Raw genomic sequence first — 21,323 nt, forward strand, 5'->3', positions numbered from 1 at the left:
ATGTTAGTAGTATGGGATTGGAATACTAGTGGTTACTTTAAAAATAAAAATAGCTCTCTCTCTCTCTCTCTCTCTCTCTCTCTCTCTCTCTCTCTCTCTCTCTTTCCCTCTCTCCCTCTCTTCCTCTCCTCTCTCTCTTCTTCCCCCCACACTCCTTCTATCATAGTAAATAGTTATTTCTCCCTGACCTTACTAGGTATATGGGGGTGGAGAGAGGTGAAATGCCAATTTCATTCTGAAAGAAAGAGTATATTGTAAGCACATGGCAGCTAAAATATATGTGCAGGCAAGCCTGAGCCTGAGCCTTGGGCCTCTGGCTGCCTTTTTTTTTCTTTTCTAAGTGAGTATAGGTAATAAATGTCAATCTCAAGATGAACATTTCTAATCTTAGAGGCAATCTTATGAGTTTGAGAAGTGGGAGCTGCTGGGTTCTCCATTGGCTTCAGCTGCATTTTGGAAGGAACACCTCATAACTACTCCAGTGCTTTTTATGAAGATGAACACAGGCAGGAGAATGGTGCTAACATCTGACCAAGTTTACCAAAATACATGAACCTGGAGGAAACAGTTAAGTGAAATGAGAAGTATCAATTGAGCAGTCCCACAAATGTCTTGATGCTTTAAATACCAACTTAATAGTATCTTAGGTTTATACATGTGCATATACATATATATGTATAATCATTATTGTTATTATATCCTGTTTTAAATATTTGTTAATGTGCAATTTTGTCTCTTGTGTTAAGCATTTTTTAAAAATGTGTGGATGATATAAATAACTGTCCTATGCCAGATTTACATTGTACATTTAGTTCCTTTCTACTCTTTCCTTTTGGAGAGACTATAACATGAGACAAAGTTAAGCTTTAAGTGATTACTATCTAGGGTTTCCCAGTGTGAGGTAGGGAATAAGGAGCCAGAAAATTCAGGAGACTAACCATTGTCTTTGAAAACCATGCTCCCCTGGGACCAGATTCAATCTATATGTGCACTGGGCTCAGAGCTGAAAAGGGATGACTGATGGAGAGAGGGAAAGTGCCAGCTCTCCTCAAGCCAGCAGCAGTAGTTACTTGTGTCGTCACACATAAATTTGATTGTCATTCCTCTATTTAGAAGTTTTCAGTGAATCTCTATTTCTTACTGAGTTCGGTTCAAATTCCTTCCTCTAGCATTCAAAACTCTATAATCTAGTATCATACTAACTTTATAAGATTATTGCAAGTTGTATTCCTCCACAAACTCTACACACCAACAGAAGATGTGACTCTGAACACTTCCTGTACTATCCCGTCTTCCTGTTTTTGATTAATGCTATTCGATTAATACTGATTAATACTAATACTATTAATACTAATCAAATACTATTTGATTAATGCTATTCCCATATGCCTAGAATGTCTTTCTTCCCTTTCACCTATTGAATTCTATCCATTCTTTATAGCTCAACTCAAGTGGTACCTTCTCTAAGAAGTCTTTCCTGATGCCCCTGCCCTGTTACTAATAGCCTTCTCTTTTAGACCATACTTAGTACTTTATTTTGCATCTCTCTGAGCATTTACCACCTAATATTATAGATTATAGTTATTCGTGATATTCTACAATTAGACACTAAACCCCATGAAGGCAGGCACTATATCTTATTTGTTTTGTATATTACTTAAAGCCTAGCAAAGTTCTCTGCAGACATCAGACACTTGAGAAATATTTAATGAACTGAATTTGTTGTTGACCCTAATAGACCCCTCAGATTTCTTTTCCTAGTCTCAGTCAAGTACTGCCTAACATCAAAAAGAAGCTCAGATCTTTACCTAGTAATGAGGAAGGAATAGCCACTAATAAAAGGAATACCAGTCACCTGGCCCAGATATACTCTGTCTTTAGGTAATAAAAGAATTAGCACATTTGATTGCTGAGCCACTTTCAGTAATATTTAAAGACTGAAAAACTGTCAAGGTAGCGCAAGATTGGAGAAGGACAAATTTCCCAATTTTTTAAAAGCCTGAAAACTACAGGCAGATTTTGATTTCAATTCTGGGGAAAATAGGGGCAGCTAGGTGGAGCAGTGAGTAGAGCACTGCCCTGGAGTCAGGAGGACCTGAGTCCAAATCCAGCCTCTGACACTTGACACAATTACTAGCTGTGTGACTTTGGGCAAGTCACTTAACCCTAATTGCCATATCTTCCCTCCTCAAAAAAAAGAAAGAAATTGCATCTTAAAAAAAACTCTGGGGAAAATTCTAGAATGAATCATTAAAGAGATTTTTGGTTCTAGGAAGAGAAGCAATGATTACAGACAGACAATTAGAAGAGGTTAGATCAGATTAATCTTATTTCCTTTTTGACATGGTTACTCAACTGATAAATGCGAGGAATACTGTAGATATCACTTACCTCAATATTAACATTTTAAATAAAGTATCTGTGGTAAGGCCCCATATGTTCCAAGGGGCTGACCCCCATATATAGCATGGAGATGTCATTGTGCAGATTGAAGTGAGGCAGAATAGACATCTCTAACATCTTCTCCCTTCACCATTCTCCAAGGGAAACTTCAATTCCGAAAATTGGGGCCAGAGGCCACTGCTCTGCTCTCCTCAGAGAGGGAAGGTACAAGGCAAGAATTATATCTATCTGCTCTTTTAAACATTGAAAGTCTAAGAGATGAGGTTTTTGAGATCAATGTAGGTTCTGATTACTGTTCATTATTAGGAAAGAAGAGGATCCCAAACTTTGAATCCAAGGCTTTCTCACCAAATACCAGCTTCCCAATGAACACACATAGCAATTATTGAAGAAATCTATTTATTCAAATCACAGAAAAAATAGAACTCAGGGAAAGTATACATAGAAGTAATATATATATATATCATTATTATTATATATTATGTAATAATATGCAATATACAATAAATCATAAAAATTATATATAATATATTATAATTATATATTATTATATATTATAAATATAATTTTATATCATATAATATAATTATTATATAATATGTCAATATTATCAATATTATTATATTATATAAAAATATATAACATATCAAACAATACAGAGTGAAGGAGCCTTCTGCTTAGGAGAGAGGTAACTAAGTTCAACTGAGAGAGCCTTAGATCTCACCCAAGAGGAAGTTCCCTAAAGTCTCTGGTGTAGCAAACAGAGGACAGGAATATAATGAAGATTGCCAGCTGCTCCCATGCCAGCTTCTTCCAAGAATCTTTTCCTTCAGCAACCTGAAGAGTTGGACTCCTCATCTTCTTGCCCAAAGCTGGAAGCCAGAAGCACCCAGAGCAACTCAAAACTTGAAGAGAACTGAAGAACTCTCCTCCCTTCCACTCTCACCAACTTCATTCTGCCCTTCACACAAATGCAGGGTATTGATCTCCACCAATAAAGAGAGAATCCCTTACCAATGGGCTTTGGGACTGGGGTTTCATATCTCATATTATTCTTGTACAGAAAATGGAGAAATGTGGATTAGACAATAATATGATTAGATGGATTCGAAACTAGTTGGATGGCCATACTCAAAGAATAGCTGGCAGAAGTTCAACAGTGAAGTGTCCCTGGCATCTGTGCTTGGCCTTATGCTCATTATCATTTTTATCAATTACCCATTTAAAGACATAGATGGCACAATCATCAAATTTGTAGATGATACTGAGAAGAATAGCTTAACACACTGGATAACATAAGCAGGATCCAAAAATATCTTGGCAGTGTAGAGCACTGGGCCAAATTTAATAAGGTAAAAGTCAACAGGGACAAATGTAAAGTCTTAAACCTGTGTAAAAAAATCATCATAACATAGGGAGGCTGAATAGAGAGCAATTTATCTGAAAAAGATCTAGGGGTTTAAGTGGACTACAAATTCAATATGGGTCATCAGTGTGCCGTATCAGCCAAAAAAGCTAATTCTATCTTGGACTACATTAAAGGGGGCATAGCTTCCAAGAATAGGGAAATGATAATCCTTCTGTACTCTACCCTCATCAGACCTCTCCAGGAGTATCATGTTCAATTGTTTGTACCACAGTTTAAGAAGGGCATTGATAAACTGGAAAGCATCCAGAGAAGGGTTATGAGAATGATGAAGACACTTGGGTTCCATGTCATATGAGGATCAATTGAAAGAAATAGCTTGCTATTGACATATGTATATACCTGTTTTCATCAGTATGAGTAGCCTTCCAAATGGTAAATCATAATCCTTTCAATGCTTTTTCTTCTATTTCATTCCAGCCCATGATTTTCATTAAATCTTCAATAGAGGATCGCTATGTGCTCCAAGATCTTTCCTTTCTTCTCCTTTACATGCGAATATAAGAGCCATTATAGTAAGAATGTAAGAATATATCGTTTGTTAATTATGAAAACATATTTGATTCAGTAGGACAAAATAACACTTTATTGGTTCTTTTACAACAAGGTAACTCCTATCCATACATCAGAATCATTCAAGATTTTTTAAAAGATATAAGAACAGAAATAACCCTGTTTAAAAATTCTTTGATCATAAATAGAAGACAAGACATAAGTCAAGCAGATGAATGTTTATCAGAAGGGGCCCTGTAGCACAGAATGGGATTTAAAGAGAAATTCTCCATGGAGGTTGAGGTCCTCCAGGTGCTCCTCTTTGTGGATGACATCATGCTAATTTCATCAAGCCCCACAACTGCATGGACTCATGGAACGGATCTATCATCACTTACAGGAATTTGGCCTGCCTATTTTCATGGAAAAGACCAAGTAAATAAAGAATGTCTGTTGTCCAGAGATTCCCAAATTTATTTGGCCTACCACCCACTTTTCAAAAAAAAAAAAATTACTCAGCATCCCCTAGAAATCTACTTTCTTTAACCCTTTACCTTTTTTTTTAATTTGCATCATTAAAAAATATGAATTTTTTTAAATGATGCATCATAAATTTAATAATTTATTGTAAATTTGTGAGTATTTTCCTGCATTGAAATTTTGATGATGTAATATTATATCATGTAAAGATAAAGTATTGTATTATAAACAAGTCATTACACACACCTATTCCTGTCAACGCATGTTGGACTTACCAACAACACATGATACGCTCGCCTGCCAACACTTGCTTGTTAAGACCTGTAGGCGCACGTGACCACTGATGGGTAATAACTTGCATTTTGTGTGTTTATTTGGAAAATAATTTAATTACTATGACTTTAACTCTTACACAACAGATGAAACATGTATGAATGTTTTTCAAAATTTCTTTATATTCTCTTCTTTCCTTATGCTTCTACCACCCCCTTATTTTTATTTAATGCCCCCCAAATGTACCCGAGGCTACTACTGCCCCCCTGGATCATTCCAGCACCACCCAAGGTATGGTATCATCCACTTTGGGAACCTATGGTTCTAGACTATAACATGCATCTGGATGAGCATCCTATAGAACTTGTCTATCAGTATCTATGTCTAGGTCAGGAAGTACAGAACAATGAGTTGGGCTTAGCGTTGAACAAGGCTGGATTGCCTTCAGAAAATCATAAAGATCTTTTCTTGACTCCAAGCTTCCTATGAAAGTAAAGGACCATCTTTCTAGTACCAACACTCCTGGTATTAGCATGTCAATGAAGCAAGGAATATGATGTCCTCTGAAAAACTAAAAATAAGTATCATGAAGAAGACAATAAAGAAGCACACAATGGGTATGAGCAGGCTATAACATATAGCCAATGAAGAATCTTGAAAAAAAAATTGAAGTGAAAGATGCCATTAAGGTGTTATATGATAGGAAGGGATGAGACAGCTACATGGGCAAGTGAGGGACAGATGGACAGACAGAATGATTCTCTGTTACCCTTCCAATGTCAGAAAAATACAAAGAAGGCCTCCAGCAGTCTAAATGGACTACTACCCCCTCACCATGGGAGTAGATGGACAAGAGTTGCACAGGGACAGGCAATGTTAAAAGGAACTTCAAGATTGATGAGATCACAGTTCCATGTAAGTACTGGTGGAGTGTTCAGAATGTACTGTTAGCCCTCAACTTTGCTCAATGACTTGTCCACCTCCTTTTCTAGTGATACATAAGTTAATCAAAAGCCATGAAAGGCAATAAAGTTCATATACTGAAAAACTATTTTAACATTTCTTGGGTATACCATCACTGGTAATGTGTTGCAGCCTACTTACATCTTTATATTGACACTTGTAGCCAGAATGGCCTTTGTTTTCTTTGAATGACTCAGCTTACCTCATTGAGCCTCTGGACACTGTGGCTTGCTCTTCCGGGGCAGGAAGCCCAAAGAGCATTCCAGGAAGCAGACAACTTCCTGTGTGATGAGTCATGGGGCTGGCTGAGGGGAGGTGTTAACGGCTACGCTAGGGGGAGGGGCCAAGTCAAGAACCAATCGGCCCTGGTCGTTCAGGCGGTGCTTGATGATGTCAAAAAACTCTATAAGAGGGGAGAGGACAGCTTGAAGATCCTCTTTTCCTTTTCCGGTTGGAGCCAGAGACAGTTACAGCGACAGTTACAGCCACAGTTACAGTTACAGCCACAGCTGAAGCAGGAGCTGCCAGTAGCAGAGCTGACCTACGGGAGGAAGCTGAACAAAGACTTCAGGCCAGTGGGTAATCTTATTACCATAGAGGGGGAAGCATGATTTTGCTTTACGCAATCATGCTTCTCTGTAGCCTCCTGGTTACTCTTTCAAGGCGTACTTATTGGGCCTGGAAGCTTTTGATCAATATATCAAAATGGGGTTGCTGGTTCATGGGTTGGTTACTGTGGAGCCTAAATAAATGTTTTGATTCTTCTGCCTTCTACTTTGAGAGTTTCTTATATCCGGCGGTTCCGAACGTTTCAGACATGTTTATGATCCTCTTTGAGATTATAAACTCTGCCCTCCTAATACATTTGGCGACGAAGTGGATGGGATCGCTAGGTATAAGATCTCTATTTAGAAGCAGAACAATTCCAGAGGAAGAGATGAATATCCCAGGATGGGAGGATCCATTTTATTCCTCCCTAGCAAAAGAATTGGCTAAAAAGCTGGACCCTGTGAAAACTGGGAACCAAGGCTACGGAGAGGAGATCCTAGGGATTTGGAAAAGTGTTTACGAGAAGTTGGGATTCAGTCAGGGGCATCACTATCTAGGCAAAGCTGGATAGTGTTATCAGCCTACCGGCTAGTATACGAAAGATTGAGATTAAGTGAAAGACATGGGGGCACTCCTACCCCACAGGAAGAAGGGGAATCTCAGATAGCAGGAGACCAAACTGACTCAAATGAGAACTTTTCTATTAATGTGGCTAAGAGCAACAGGAGACCAAAAAAGCCCAGAGTGCATTTCAACCCAGCCCAGAAAGAGCCTGACTGCCTGCTTCGTCCTAGCCATGGTGGCAGAGGAAGTGAGTGGGGGGAGAATGAGACAATGTTAGGGGCTGAGGCACAAAACACTACTGGGGTTCAGGATGTGCCTCACACAGAGAATAGGAGATGGTTAAATGATCAGACAAGGGCTCGACCCATACAAAGGAGGAAGACAGAAACCCGAGGTGAAGATTCAGTTACAAGGGAAATTCAGGAAGATTTCTCACCGCAAGAGGTCACAGATATTTTGAGTAGATTCAGCCAAAGAATAGGAGAACCATTGATATCTTGGATGGTAAGACTCAGTGATCAAGGGGCCAGTGGAATATCAGTAGATAGGACAGACTGCATGAGATTCATAGGTATCAGCCATGATCCTCTAGTTCAACAAGCTTTTAGGGAACATCATCAGCAAGGAGATGGTGATAGCAGGACTACTCTGTTGGCATTAGCCGCTGTGGGATGCAATAAGAGATATGCTACTGATTCTATGTGGCCCACTGAGCACAGACCCTGGTATTCACTTAGAGATTGTATCATGAGACTAAAGGAGGAGGTAATGAAGACTGCCATTATGATAGGAACTGCAGACAAATATTACAATGATCCAATGGAACTGCCTCATAGGAATTTAATAATTAGGACAGCTCCCCCTGCTTATAAACAACTAATTTTGAATTTATTACTTGGAGAAGTAGGGAGCCGTCTTACAACAGTGATAAATAAGATTTTACAGTTACATGACTTAGGTGACTGGGGAAGGGATAGATCTCCTCGAGAGAGAAGGGTGAATAACCAGCAAACTTGGCGCCAAAGGAGAGTAACAAGGAAAGAAATGTTTACTGCTTTATTGAGAGCAGGGGTAGGTTTTGAAATGATAGATGGAATTCCAACCAATGAATTATACAGAATGTATAGAGGACTTGATAACACGAGAAATAGGGAAATAAGAACTGCTCCTGCAAGCCCACAAGCCACTCAGACTGAAGGTGACCTTGTGTGATTAACGGATGAAAACTTGTACATTTGGGGAAAGGCTGGGAGGACAATCTTAGTCTATATCTAGGGTGGGATCCTCTTGGCTTCCTCATTATGTTCCTTTTGAAAAGAAACATTTCCCACCTGAGTTTGGCTCTGATGTTGGATCTTTGCATAACTGAAATCTCAACCAAACTTGAGATGATTTTATTTGAAGAATTATAGTCCATACTTGTCTATTCTTTTTGTCCTTTGTTTTGGCTAACCTTGTTGCTAGTTTTGTTTCCTTCAGGCTTAAGCACCCTGCACTTTCCGGTGACTGCCTAAGCATGTAGCATTCTTGGAATTCCTGCCAGCTCGTTAAAGAAATGACCTCTGGAATGGGACTTTTTGGGGGCAGGGCCATCTCTACATCCAATTTCAGCATGAAGAAGCTATGGAAAATGAGACCTTCACCCCTCACCCCAAGATTTTGAGCCCCAATCGTTCAAGGGGGGTGGAAATGATGATAGTGTTCTGTTTACTTATTTTGTGTTATCCTTGCTGTGTTGTTTTATTGTTATGATATTATTGATCCTATGTAATGGATACAAGGATTTAGGGGTGGACATTTGAATTATTAATAATTATTTTGGGGATGATTGATTGAAGAGATTATCTTGCTGGGACCTAGGGGTGGATCACATTTGAATCGTAAACCAATATTTAGGAATGTCACCAAATGATATGTTTTGCTTTATAATGAATGATATGTTTTAGTTTCCTTTGTAATTGGATCACAATGTATGTTCTAGGATACATGGCTGATTAGATTATGTATCCTATAACAAGGGGTGGAGTGTAGCCAGAATGGCCTTTGTTTTCTTTGAATGACTCAGCTTACCTCATTGAGCCTCTGGACACTGTGGCTTGCTCTTCCGGGGCAGGAAGCCCAAAGAGCATTCCAGGAAGCAGACAACTTCCTGTGTGATGAGTCATGGGGCTGGCTGAGGGGAGGTGTTAATGGCTACGCTAGGGGGAGGGGCCAAGTCAAGAACCAATCGGCCCTGGTCGTTCAGGCGGTGCTTGATGATGTCAAAAACCTCTATAAGAGGGGAGAGGACAGCTTGAAGATCCTCTTTTCCTTTTCCGGTTGGAGCCAGAGACAGTTACAGCGACAGTTACAGCGACAGTTACAGCCACAGTTACAGTTACAGCCACAGCTGAAGCAGGAGCTGCCAGTAGCAGAGCTGACCTATGGGAGGAAGCTGAACAAAGACTTCAGGCCAGTGGGTAATCTTATTACCATAGAGGGGGAAGCATGATTTTGCTTTACGCAATCATGCTTCTCTGTAGCCTCCTGGTTACTCTTTCAAGGCGTACTTATTGGGCCTGGAAGCTTTTGATCAATATATCAAAATGGGGTTGCTGGTTCATGGGTTGGTTACTGTGGAGCCTAAATAAATGTTTTGATTCTTCTGCCTTCTACTTTGAGAGTTTCTTATATCCGGCGGTTCCGAACGTTTCAGACATGTTTATGATCCTCTTTGAGATTATAAACTCTGCCCTCCTAATACAACACTTTAAAATACAATTTTGATTCTTCTGAAATTGTGTTCAATGGTTTGCAGGCAGACAGTCAATAAACATTTATTAAGTATCTACTATGTACCAGGCAATGCATTAAGTACTGAGAATACAAAAAGAGGACAAAGATAGTCCCTGCCCTCAAGGAGCTTCCAATCTAATAAGGGATACAACAAACAAACAAATGTGTAGAAACAATTTATATGCAGGATAAATAAGAAGTCAATAAGAGAGAAAAGCACGAGAATTTAAAGGCATTGGGAAAAGCTTCCTGTAGAAGGTAAAATTTTAGTTGGGACTTAAAGGAGGCCAAGAAGGTCAGAGCAGAGGAGAGAAAGCATTCCAGGCATGGGATATAGCCAGAGGAGATGCTCAGTGATGAGAGATGGAGTATCTTGTTCATGGAACAGCCTGGAGGCCAATGTCACTGGATTGAAAAATATGTGTTAGGGAGTAAAGTATAAAAAGACTGAAAAGTTAGAAGGGAGCTAGGTTATGAAGGGCTTTGAATGCCAAACAGAACATTTTGTGTTTGATCCTGGAGACAATAGAGAGCCACTGGAGTTTATTGAGTGGGGGGGGGGGGGGGGCGGGGTGATAATGACACCATCAGGAGACTCTATGTGTTAAAGAGATGGGCTTTTACAGGAGGGAGTGGTGTGGAATCACAAAAAACACTGCAGCCTGATATCAACAGCAGTACCTACATATGTTCTAATTCAGTGAAGTGCCATCTAATAGGTCAACTGCCTATCCCTTCCTTGATAGTAAATACTAGAAAATTCTGTTTTTGTGGTTTGAATTATGCGATAGGAAGGGGAAAAAAAGGAAAAGAGCAGAAAAGAACTGAGGTTTAGCTCCAGTGGCAGTGGCGAAAGGAGGGATAGGTTTCAGGTATAACAGGAAGTTAAGTTCTCTCAGACAGTAGGAAGGTCAGGAGAGCTCAATATCTCAAGTTAGGGTTCACAGTTTAGAAACTGACAAGAGGAAAATGCCTTGGGGACCAAAGACAAAAATCCTCTGGGTTAATTCTAAGAAGGAGCTGGAATATCCATGAAACTGACGGAGGTCAGTGAGCATGATGATACAGAACTGAATCTTTCATAGAGGTTCTGGGGAATTTGGAGCTAATAAAGATGGCACAGGAATTCTTTTCATGGGCCATTTTAGATGTTTTGCCTTGTTTCTAGTCTTGTTACCTGGGTGGTTGAGCTATGGCATTTCTCCAGTTGGGTCTAGAATGACGAACAGATATGAGATGGCTAAAGAGTGGAAAGACTGCAGAAAGGATGGAATAAGAGGTGGGTAACATTGAAGGAGCTAGGGGAAGTAGTAAACTTTGAAGGGAGAGAGGGAAGGAAGAAAAAAAAGAAAGAAATGGAGGGAAACAGGGAGGAAAGGAAGACAGAAGATTTGTTCTTACGCATACACTGAGAGTTCTTCAAATGGTTTGTCTATTAAGAACTTCCTAAACTGGGCTGTTTCATTCTAAGTCTAACCAAAGACAAAGTCTGACCATCTGGACCTGTAATAATCTGCCATCTTGCACTTCCTGTAGGTGGACAGAGAATCATTTGAATGCTAAATATCAAGACTCCATATCAAAAACACATTTAATATTCTGAGAAAAATAATAAGAAAAATTGGTATACTTATGTGTACAAAACCTGAATTCTTAGAGGAATAGGAATGTAGTTGCTATATGCAAATTCTTGAGACTATGAGCAGATTATTAATAAGTATTTGTTATTTTATATCCACAATGTGTGCTTTCTTCCCTCAAGAGGGTCATTTTGTATACTTGTATTTATGTATGAGAGATCAGGCATACAACATCCAGCTTTCTCATTTCTTTGTTTAAATACATAGGCAAAGCATCCCTTTGCCTTTTTATCTCTCCACAAAGTTTGGAATCAACCCTAGGATCTTCATAAAGTTTCAGTTTCAAGGTCATACGGTTTAATCATCTCATTTTATAGATGGGGAAACTGAGACCCATAGTAGTGAAATTACTTGCCCAAGTTCACACAGTTCACAAGTAGCAGGGGCAGAATTCAAACTCAGGTCACAGAGTCACAAGTTGAGAGCTAGAAGGGTTCTCATTTTACAGATGAGGAATCTATGGCCAGGAGCTGTTAAGTGCCCTGTCCAAGGTTATCCAGGTAGTATGTGAGGTGGGATATGAATCCAGGTCCTCTGACTTCAAACCCAAAGCTCTTTTCCATTGAACCATGCTAACTCCAACCGCAGTTTCCTGAGATCTTGGTATTCCACCCTGTCTATTTTGATAGATAAAAAATGAGCAGTGATGGGCATTTAGTGAATAATTCCATGTCTCTTGATCTGACTTGGAAACAGTAATATTAGTGAGGTGAATGGCCAGAGTTAGGGGCATAGATGGTAGCCAAGGAAAAGAGGTTTTCACAAAATCTGTGCAAAGCTAATTGGCCTATTTAGTGATCAGACTGGAGACATTAGACTTTTTGGCACCATGCTGTAACCAACTCAGCTAACTAGGACAAATTGTTTCCGAGTAAATGCAGGAACAAACACTTTAGGGCCCAAGGCCTCAGCCTCCCAGTGTAGGTTTTTCTCCTGGATGTGGGGTGCATGGGTTGGAATGTATATGCAGAACTCAGCCAAATGACACTGAACTTACTGCTATTCACTCTCTGTACACAGTATCTTATTTATACTGTGTTTTGGTTTTTTTTTTGCTAGGGACAATTTATTCATACATTCCCTGGATGCCCCTGGTAACCCAGAGTCCTGGAAATACTTACCTAAGAATAAGCATGCCCTCCAATTGCCTGACTGGGAAACGAGACCAGGATTGATTGTCTCTTCCATTTGATGACTTGACAGTTTATGACATGTTTCTTTTTTTTCCTGCTCACCATACAATGAGGCCTCCACTTAAAACAACCCTGGTAATGAGGTATGGTTGTAGTTAACATCCACTGTAAACAATTTGCATAAAATCATCTTGCTGGGGGAAAAATGAGGAATCCATAATGTAGCAACTTGAAACAAATATGCAGGGATTCTAATTGTCATCCCAAATGATAACATCATCTTGCATTCATTTCCCTCTCCATCTCATATATTTTCCCCCGAGGGCTAAAAACTCTTCCTTGGAAAAATGTCAACAGTAGTAACTTGTCTAGTCTGTGCAACCGTAGCTTGAATTTTTTCTTTGTAAATCAGCCATGTGAATACATTCCTTTTTTCCCCTCGTAGGTCTAGAACTGAATAATGAAGGCCCTCATAATCTCACACCTGGACCATTCCAACTAGTTCCTAACAGATCTCCTCACCTCCTGTTTTCCCTTTCCCAGTCCACCCCATACATCACTACCAGTTTAATTTTCTTAAAACACTGTTTTCATTGTGTCGTTTCCTTGCTCAAAAATTTTCCACGGTCCTCATTGCCCCACAGGATAAAATCCAGACTCCCCTGCTTGATGTTAAATGTCCTCCACAAAGGAAGGACCTAGCCTTATGTTTCAAATCCCTCCCACTACACCTATGCAATCCGTCTATTACAATTAAGTCAGTCTCTCCTGAATGCTCCATGTTCATTCCCAACTCCAAGGCTTTCCTTATGTCATTCCCCCAGCCTGGAATGGCCTTTACTCTCCTCTTCCCCTCCCAAACCCTGCTCATCCTTCAAAAGCAGCTCACTTTTTGCCCCTTACACTAACAGCCCATGGTGGTCTCCCTCTCTCTGAATTCCTGTTGCAGGTTTGACAAATCCACTCCAGATCTAGGGCCTAGCCCCCAAACTGAGGAACTAGATGAAATTGTTAAACAAGCCCAATTTTATGAAGTGTCAAACTATCACACATCATGTGCACAATCAAGAGGGTGAGAAGAAGCTGCATGAAGGTTCTATCACAACCCAATTCGAAATCTAACCTCATGAAAAGACTGGGATTGTTCCCTCAGTGGGGAAGATTTCCTCCTCCATTTTAGTTTCCTGAGGACAAGTGGGAGGCTGCGCCTGCCCCTGCCATACCATTTGGAACCCAGCACCAGAGGAGGAAAAGACTCTGCTTCTTTCCCCTTGCATCAGACAATGGCAAGAGTAGGAAAGTTAAGTCAGAACCGAGTAATTCTGGATGAAGTTACCTGAAAGACAAATACTTTCTCTCACCCTTGATAGAAACTCTGCCACAGTATACTGTTGAACTATATTGAGTCCTTAAATATTTGTTCAAATTGCTCTCTAGCCATGCTTCACTTATCTTGCACTTAAGAGGTAGATTTTTCTGATCCCAAGTGAAACACTTTATATTTATCTTTATTAAATTTCAGTTTATTAGGTTTGACCCAAAGTTTCAGCCTATCAAGATTATTTTGGATACTGACTCAGCCATCCAAAATGGGAGCTCTCCCTTCCAATTTTGTGTCATCTACAAATTAATTTAGTTTAACCACTAGACCAAGAGTGGGGAACCTGTGACCTCAAGGTGACTTGTGGCCCTCTAGGTCTTCAAGTGCAGCCCTTTGACTTTTTGGATTCAGTCAAAGGACAGCACTTGAGGACCTAGAGGGCCACATGTGGCCTCAAGGACACAAGTTTTCCACCCCTTCACTAGACGGCACTGGTAGCCATTAATCTAAACCTACTCAACAATAATGGTCAAAAGTTTGGCATAAACGCATGCTTCACCTTGGCAGTTGTGGTACTCCACCCCAGGGGAGAAATGTCCAGCCTTCTATCATGCTCAAAGAGTGAGCAACCTTCTATCCTTGAGTTCCACCTCTCTCAGCAGACTAGGGAGTGAAGTTATTGAAGATTTACCCAATCGGGTGACTTCTCAACCCTTCCTTATTGGTCTTACTCTGTGTCCTCCCTCAATTTTGAATGTTTCACTAAGATCTGGTCAACTGAGTTTGGCATAAAGAAAGTGAGTCCACAAAGGAATGGATAGAACATGCTAAAATGTGGTTTGTTTGTTTTTCTTTGCATAGAAACAATAAATGCATCTCACTAATATATATATCAAAACATCAACTTCATGGTTTTTTCCCACAGCTTCTCTTGGGTCACATATGAATGGGATGGATAATTGTGAAGACTTCACAGGGTATCTCTAATGGAGTAGGAGAGGTTTGGGGATTTGGCCTTGTGATATTGGAAGGGCAGGACCTGGAGCTGTGGGCATGCCCTTCCCCCTCTCTCTCTCAGATGTTAGAAGATAATGAACTTCCTGTGAGCTATTTGTTCTCTGCTCCAGGAAGGTCTCTCCTCCCCCCCCCAACCCCATTTCTTCTCCTAGACTTTCAGACGCCACCCAGCAGTTGAGTTCTGATAGGGAAAAACCTGAATGGACCGGATCAACCTTGGTCCCCATCTAGTTTTCAAGCCTAGACTGTAAGCCTACCTCCCAGCCAATGGTGAGAAGGGATAGAGGTGGGTGGGAATCTTTTCATTAAAGAGTATAAATTAAGGCAGGTTCCCTTTTACCTCGCCTCTTCCATTATGGAGGTGTGCCCAAATCTTGCAAGGTTTGTGAAATAAATTTACTTTGTTTCTCCTAAGGATGTCTCTCCTACTATTTAAAAATCCTGTCCCAAACACATAGAATACACAAGCCACTCCAACCCAAGAGTCCTAGAGAAAACTGGTTTGTTGGTTCTCTGTGTGCACTTTTCCTACAAGCAGACAAAGAAAGAGGAAATGTAACAAAATCTCCAGCCCTTGGCCTGAGCTCCACATTACCAACTGTCTTTTGAACAACCCAAACTGGAAATCCCATAGACATGTCAAATTCACCATGTCCAAAACAGTATCCATTATCTTCCATCACTCCCTAAACTCTCCCTTCTTCCCAATTTCTCTACTACTAGCACTACCATCATTTTAGTCACTTAAGTGAGCAGCTTTTATGTTATTCTCAACACCTCACAATAAGCAATAAATGTTTTCTAATTGATTGACTTGACTCACACTCAACCCACATATCCAATACTTTGTCAAATCTAATTGTTTCTACCTTTATAACAAGTCCCCTATACATCCTCTTCTCTCTACTCACACAGCTACCACCCTGGTTTGGACCTTTATCACCTTTCTCCTGGCCTATTGCAACAGTCTTCCAGTTGGTCTCCCAACCTCGTCTTTTTCCCACTCTAGTCCATCTTCCAACTCTGCTGCTAAAAGGATCTTCCTAAAGGGCATCCAGTTATGTTGCCCCAGCCCCAACCATGACTCAATAAATTCCAGTTACTCCCTATTCCCTCCAGAATCAAATACAAAATCTTCTGCTTGGCTTTTAAAACCTTTAATAAACTTGTCCTTTCCTACCATTCCAGTCTTCTTACTCTTCCTTCACATTCATATATGTCACAGTCCAACAATACTGGCCTTCTCTTTGTTCCTTGAACAAGGCCCTTCATTTCTTCATTCTGTGTCTTTTTACTAGCTGTTCTGTGTGTCTGGAAATCACTCCCTCCTTAACTCTGTCTCCTGGCTTCCTTGGAGACTCAGCTCAAATCTCATTTTTATAGGTCTTTCTTAGTCTCTCCCTACCACCACTAATGTCTTTCCTCTAACATTACTTCTCACTTAGACTGTATATATTTTGTTATGTACGTAGCTATTTGCATGTTATTACCTCCCTCGATTAGAATATGAGCTCCTTGAGGGCAGCAACTATGTTTTTGCCTTTGTTTTTATTTCTGCTCTTAGCAATTAGCCAAAATAAACCATTTATTAAGTACCTACTATGTGCCAGGCACTGTGCTAAGCACTAAGCATACAAAGAAAAGCAAAAGTCAGTTCCTGCCTTCAAGGAGCTCACAGTCTAATGGGGGAAGACAAGACTTATAAAGGTGAAAAGAAGAAAAGAGGGTGTGGTAGAGGGGGAGAGGATACCCATCCAGGAGGTATGATGAAGTCCTACATCTGGGATGGGAAATGATGAGGTGACTGCCCTAGACATCCTCACTAAATGGTAGAGGACATGTGAGATGCTCTCCAATGTCCACCCCCATTCTAGGGAGGGGCCCCAAAGGCAGTGGGTACTGAGTGGGTGTGCATTTCAGAGTCAATATCATCTTGCAAGATATGAGTTTCTGAAGATCAATGAAGTCCAGGAGAGCAGATGAGTGGGAAAGGATAAGGCACTACCCAGAACATTGAATGATCCTGTGATGAGCCCTTACTTCATATTAATAGGTGTTAGTGCTTCTAAGGCATGGAGGGCAATGTGATAGAGAAATTGTCAACATAGATAAAGACATGGATTCAATGCAATTCAATTTAAAATACATCAATTATGCACCTATAATGTACAAGGCTTTTTAAAATTATAATAAACATGAAGGTCTCAGTGTCTTCACCTTCCCCCATTTCATAGAAGGTCTCACATAAATCACTCAATGGTATAGATGGGAGCTTCATTTCCTGGAATAACTGTATCTGAGGTCATAGATCCTGAGATGTGAAAGGTGGCAGGGCAGGTAAAATTGAGAATAATACTCTGAAGACTATGGACAGAACAGCTAGGAAGATCCCAACCATGTACAATAGGAAGAAGCTTAGAGAGGTAGGCTGAGCATAAGATTGTGGAAGATATTAATATCTAGTTGAGTAACAGACTGTTGATTGATGTTGGACATGTGCTTCTAACAAGGGCCAGTCCTTAAATAAAGACTCAATGCTCTGGACCTCGACCTTGGCTCCTATTTAAGACAAAGGAATACAGACTTAGAACTCAATCCAGGCTGAAACTCTTGATAGTCTTTTGATCAATAAATTGCATTTATTGTTTCTATGCAAAGAATAAAACAAAGTTTAGCGTGTTCTGCCTAATCCTGTGTGAAGTTGCTTCTTTTATGCCAAACTCAGTTGACCAGATCTCAGTGAAACATCAAAAATTCAGGGAAGACACAGAGCAAGCCTTGATGGTCTTTTACCCAATGCTTTTCTATCACATGTCCTTTCACTATCAGGGAGTCATGACTGCTTCTCATTATAGCTAACCCATTGCTTATGAAACTAGGTGAAAGAACTCAATAACAAGCTCCAGCCAGCCAGAAAAGATTTTTTTACCATTCTACTCCAGCATTTCTGACCTAGAGACATTCAGTTTTCATTTCTGGGAGTCAAGAGTAAATCAATCCTTCCTCCACTCCACCCCCCATCCTTGACCTTGTCTACAGCACCATACTTGGCCCCCACATCTGGTCGCTTCCACTTGGATCTTCCTCTCTCATTTCCACTATGCAGTCAAAGCCCAGACATTCTGAGCACTATGGAGACAAGGAATGAGAGAGGTTACTATGTCAGCAGACTGTCTGTTTTCTTCTAGTCTTTGATAAAAGAACTGTTAAATAGCATGGAGCCTGCAAGGTAGAGGAAATTCATTAGAGACCCCCTTCCAGGTTGACATTGAGATATTAATGAGTACTCTTGGGTCCAGTCACTCAATCTATTCTAAACACATTTAATTGAGCTATTGTTTAGCCCATTTCTATTTATCTAGCCCACAAGAATAGCCTAAGACTTTATGAAATGCTTTGTTAGATTCTGGGTAAACTGTACCTCCAGCTTCCCCCTTTCTATGAATCTAATGGCCTTTGCAGAACAAACAAACAAATGAAATCTCTAAATGGGGTCACGAAGAGTCAGATATGACTGAAGTGACTGAACAACAACAATAGCCTTTTTTTAAAAAAAGAATATAGAGGTTAGCAGGGTACAACCCATTTTTTTCTAATTGAATTTTGTCCTTTTCAATTTTCATGCATTACTTTTCTCCTTCCCACTTCCCCTCTCCTCCATCTGGGGAAAAAAAAACCCTCTTGTAACAAATAAGTAGAGTGGTACCAGATCTGTTCTTTGTAATAGATCACTTCCTTTTCAAGCTATTCATTAACTGTCCCCTTAGGAATACATTCTAAAATTTGACCAGGAATTGAAAACATGTTTCTTCGCCAATAGTGGGCAATCTCTGCTCTCTCTCTCTCTCTCTCTCTCTCTCTCTCTCTCTCTCTCTCTCTCTCTCTCTCTCTCTTTCTCTCTCTTTTAATAAACGAAAACCTGCTCTCCATAATCTTTCAGAGATCACTTGAAGTGGTTCAGTCATTGCATCTGCAAATTGTTTGTTTTTCCAGTATCTTGGGATGTTGTTCATCTAGAACCAGTGACTTGAATTCACCAATCGATGTATTTCCTTACATGGGATGCCAGCTCTTCCTTAGCTATTTTTGTTTTATCCTTTCCCACCCAAAGGTCATTCTCCTTGGCAGAAAAAATAAACAAAAACATTAAAAAACAATTGAGTAGCTCTGCCTTCTCTCTGTTGTGGATTATTATCATCCCATCCATGCCTAAACTTGATCTTCTTTCCTTTTGGATCTTCTTCCTTTCTTAATTTTTCCCCCAAACCTGTCATTTGGAATTCCCAGTGTGGAAACTTCCTCCATGGCTACAAATAAGCATTTCATCAATAACTTACAGACTTAGTGAGTCACCAGGTGCTTTAAGAGATTGTGACTTCTGTCAGAGGCAGAACTTAAACCCAGATCTTTCTGATTCCAAAACCAACTAAAATTTGTTTAAAATCTATATTGTTGTTAGTTTAGGCAGTTAGATGGCCAGATGGAGAGGGAGCTATAAAATGGAGATAATAAATAGCACCCACCTCCTAGGGTTGTTGTTAGGATAATAAATTGACATTTTAGAGGTGGCTAGGTGACACAGTAGACAGAGTGCTACGCTTGAAGTCAGGAAGACCTGAATTCAAATCTTGCCTTAGATACTCACTAGCTGTGTGACCCTGGACAAATCATTTGACTTCTGCTTGCCTCATCTGTAAAATGAGATAATAATACTACCTACCTCTCAGGGTTGTTGCATGGATTAAATAAGACAATATTTGTAAAACATGTAGCACAGTGCCTGGCATGTAGTAGGTGCTTAACAAATTTTATTTCCTTCCTTCCCTTTTAGTCCTCAACTAATTCTGAGCTTTAAAATTCTTAATACTATGCTTACAGGAATTACCTTAGATTTCAACCCCATATCAGGCATTTTTGCTTTGTCCCTTCCAATTCATAGTTATTCTCATTGTCAGGGAAAACAAAAAGAAAACATTTGACCAGTTCTGCCTTCTCTTTTAAAAAAAGTTTTATTTTTAATTTATGAGATAAAACGAGCATTTCCATAACATAGTACAATAAAAAAGATGATTGTACACGAAAGAGCAAATCTATTATGCACAACTTGATATTCTATTCAAATATACAAAATTATAATGTAAACTTCTTTTTTTCTTCCCTCTGCCACACCCCCAGAGATGGTTACCATTAGATACAAATAGGTGTAGGTGTGTGTGTGTATAATACATGTAAAATTACTCTCTATATACTTCTATTTAGTGATCACTGGCATCATTCATATTCAGTGTTCTTTATTCTTCCTCTGATCCTCTTCTTTTGCCCAGCATAGTTTAAAAAAAAAAGGAGGGGAGGGGTTGTTGTGCTTAGTTTTCCTTGCCAATCTCCATACATTCTGAGTTCTAAAATACATGACAATATTCTCATAACATTCTGCCCTTCTTTTCGATTTCTTCTCCATAACCTAACCTTGCTTCTATCATCTGCACATGTCTTCTTTGGTCAATGTTCTTTGTATATCCACATCCATTTCATTAGATGACTCATTTTCCTCCTCCCAAGAGGGGAAAATGAAAATTGTTTCTTATATATCCTCAGAATGTCATTGTTAAGAGAACTTCATCCTTCCTTGGCTGACTTCCTCTGTAGAATTTTACTCCATGGGATCCTATCTTCTTTTTGAACCCTTTAGAATTTGTTCTCCCCAAGTCTAGACTATGTATAACAGTATATTTCCTTTCTTCATTCACAAGTTTTGACTTGGAATGGTCACTTACCTCCAAGGTTTTTATCATTTCTTCTTTGCTAATGAGGATCAAGCCTCAAGTTGCAATTGTTCTCTAAGTTTGGAAGGATAAAATTATCATTAAGACAAGCCCAGAAATTGTTATCTCGTTTGCCATTTTTCAATATGCAAGTTATGCTATGTCTTTTCTAACTACCTTGTCTATTTCCTACTGTTCTACCTTTATTCCTCTTCACTCAAATGTTCTCCATCCTATTTCCCCCTTCTAGTTCCTTGGTTATATCACGTTAGTATATCTTCTTAATATGCAGGACTATTTCCTCCAACTACTTTCACTTATCTTTTTTCTTTTTCCATGGATCTCATTCCTGGTGTGAGAAACAGAAAAAGGAGTTCTATTTCCACAAGAGTGACACCTACCCACACTTCCAGTTTTGCAGGAAAGATAACAGGAAGTAAGTCAGAAGTAACCAGTTCCAACTGGAGCTGTGACCTAGCAGAACCAGGCTTCCGATCCGATCAAGTAAAAAGTCAGAAACATGTA

Source organism: Trichosurus vulpecula, chromosome 1 (assembly GCF_011100635.1).
Source record: "Trichosurus vulpecula isolate mTriVul1 chromosome 1, mTriVul1.pri, whole genome shotgun sequence".
Classification (NCBI taxonomy): Eukaryota; Metazoa; Chordata; class Mammalia; order Diprotodontia; family Phalangeridae; genus Trichosurus; species Trichosurus vulpecula.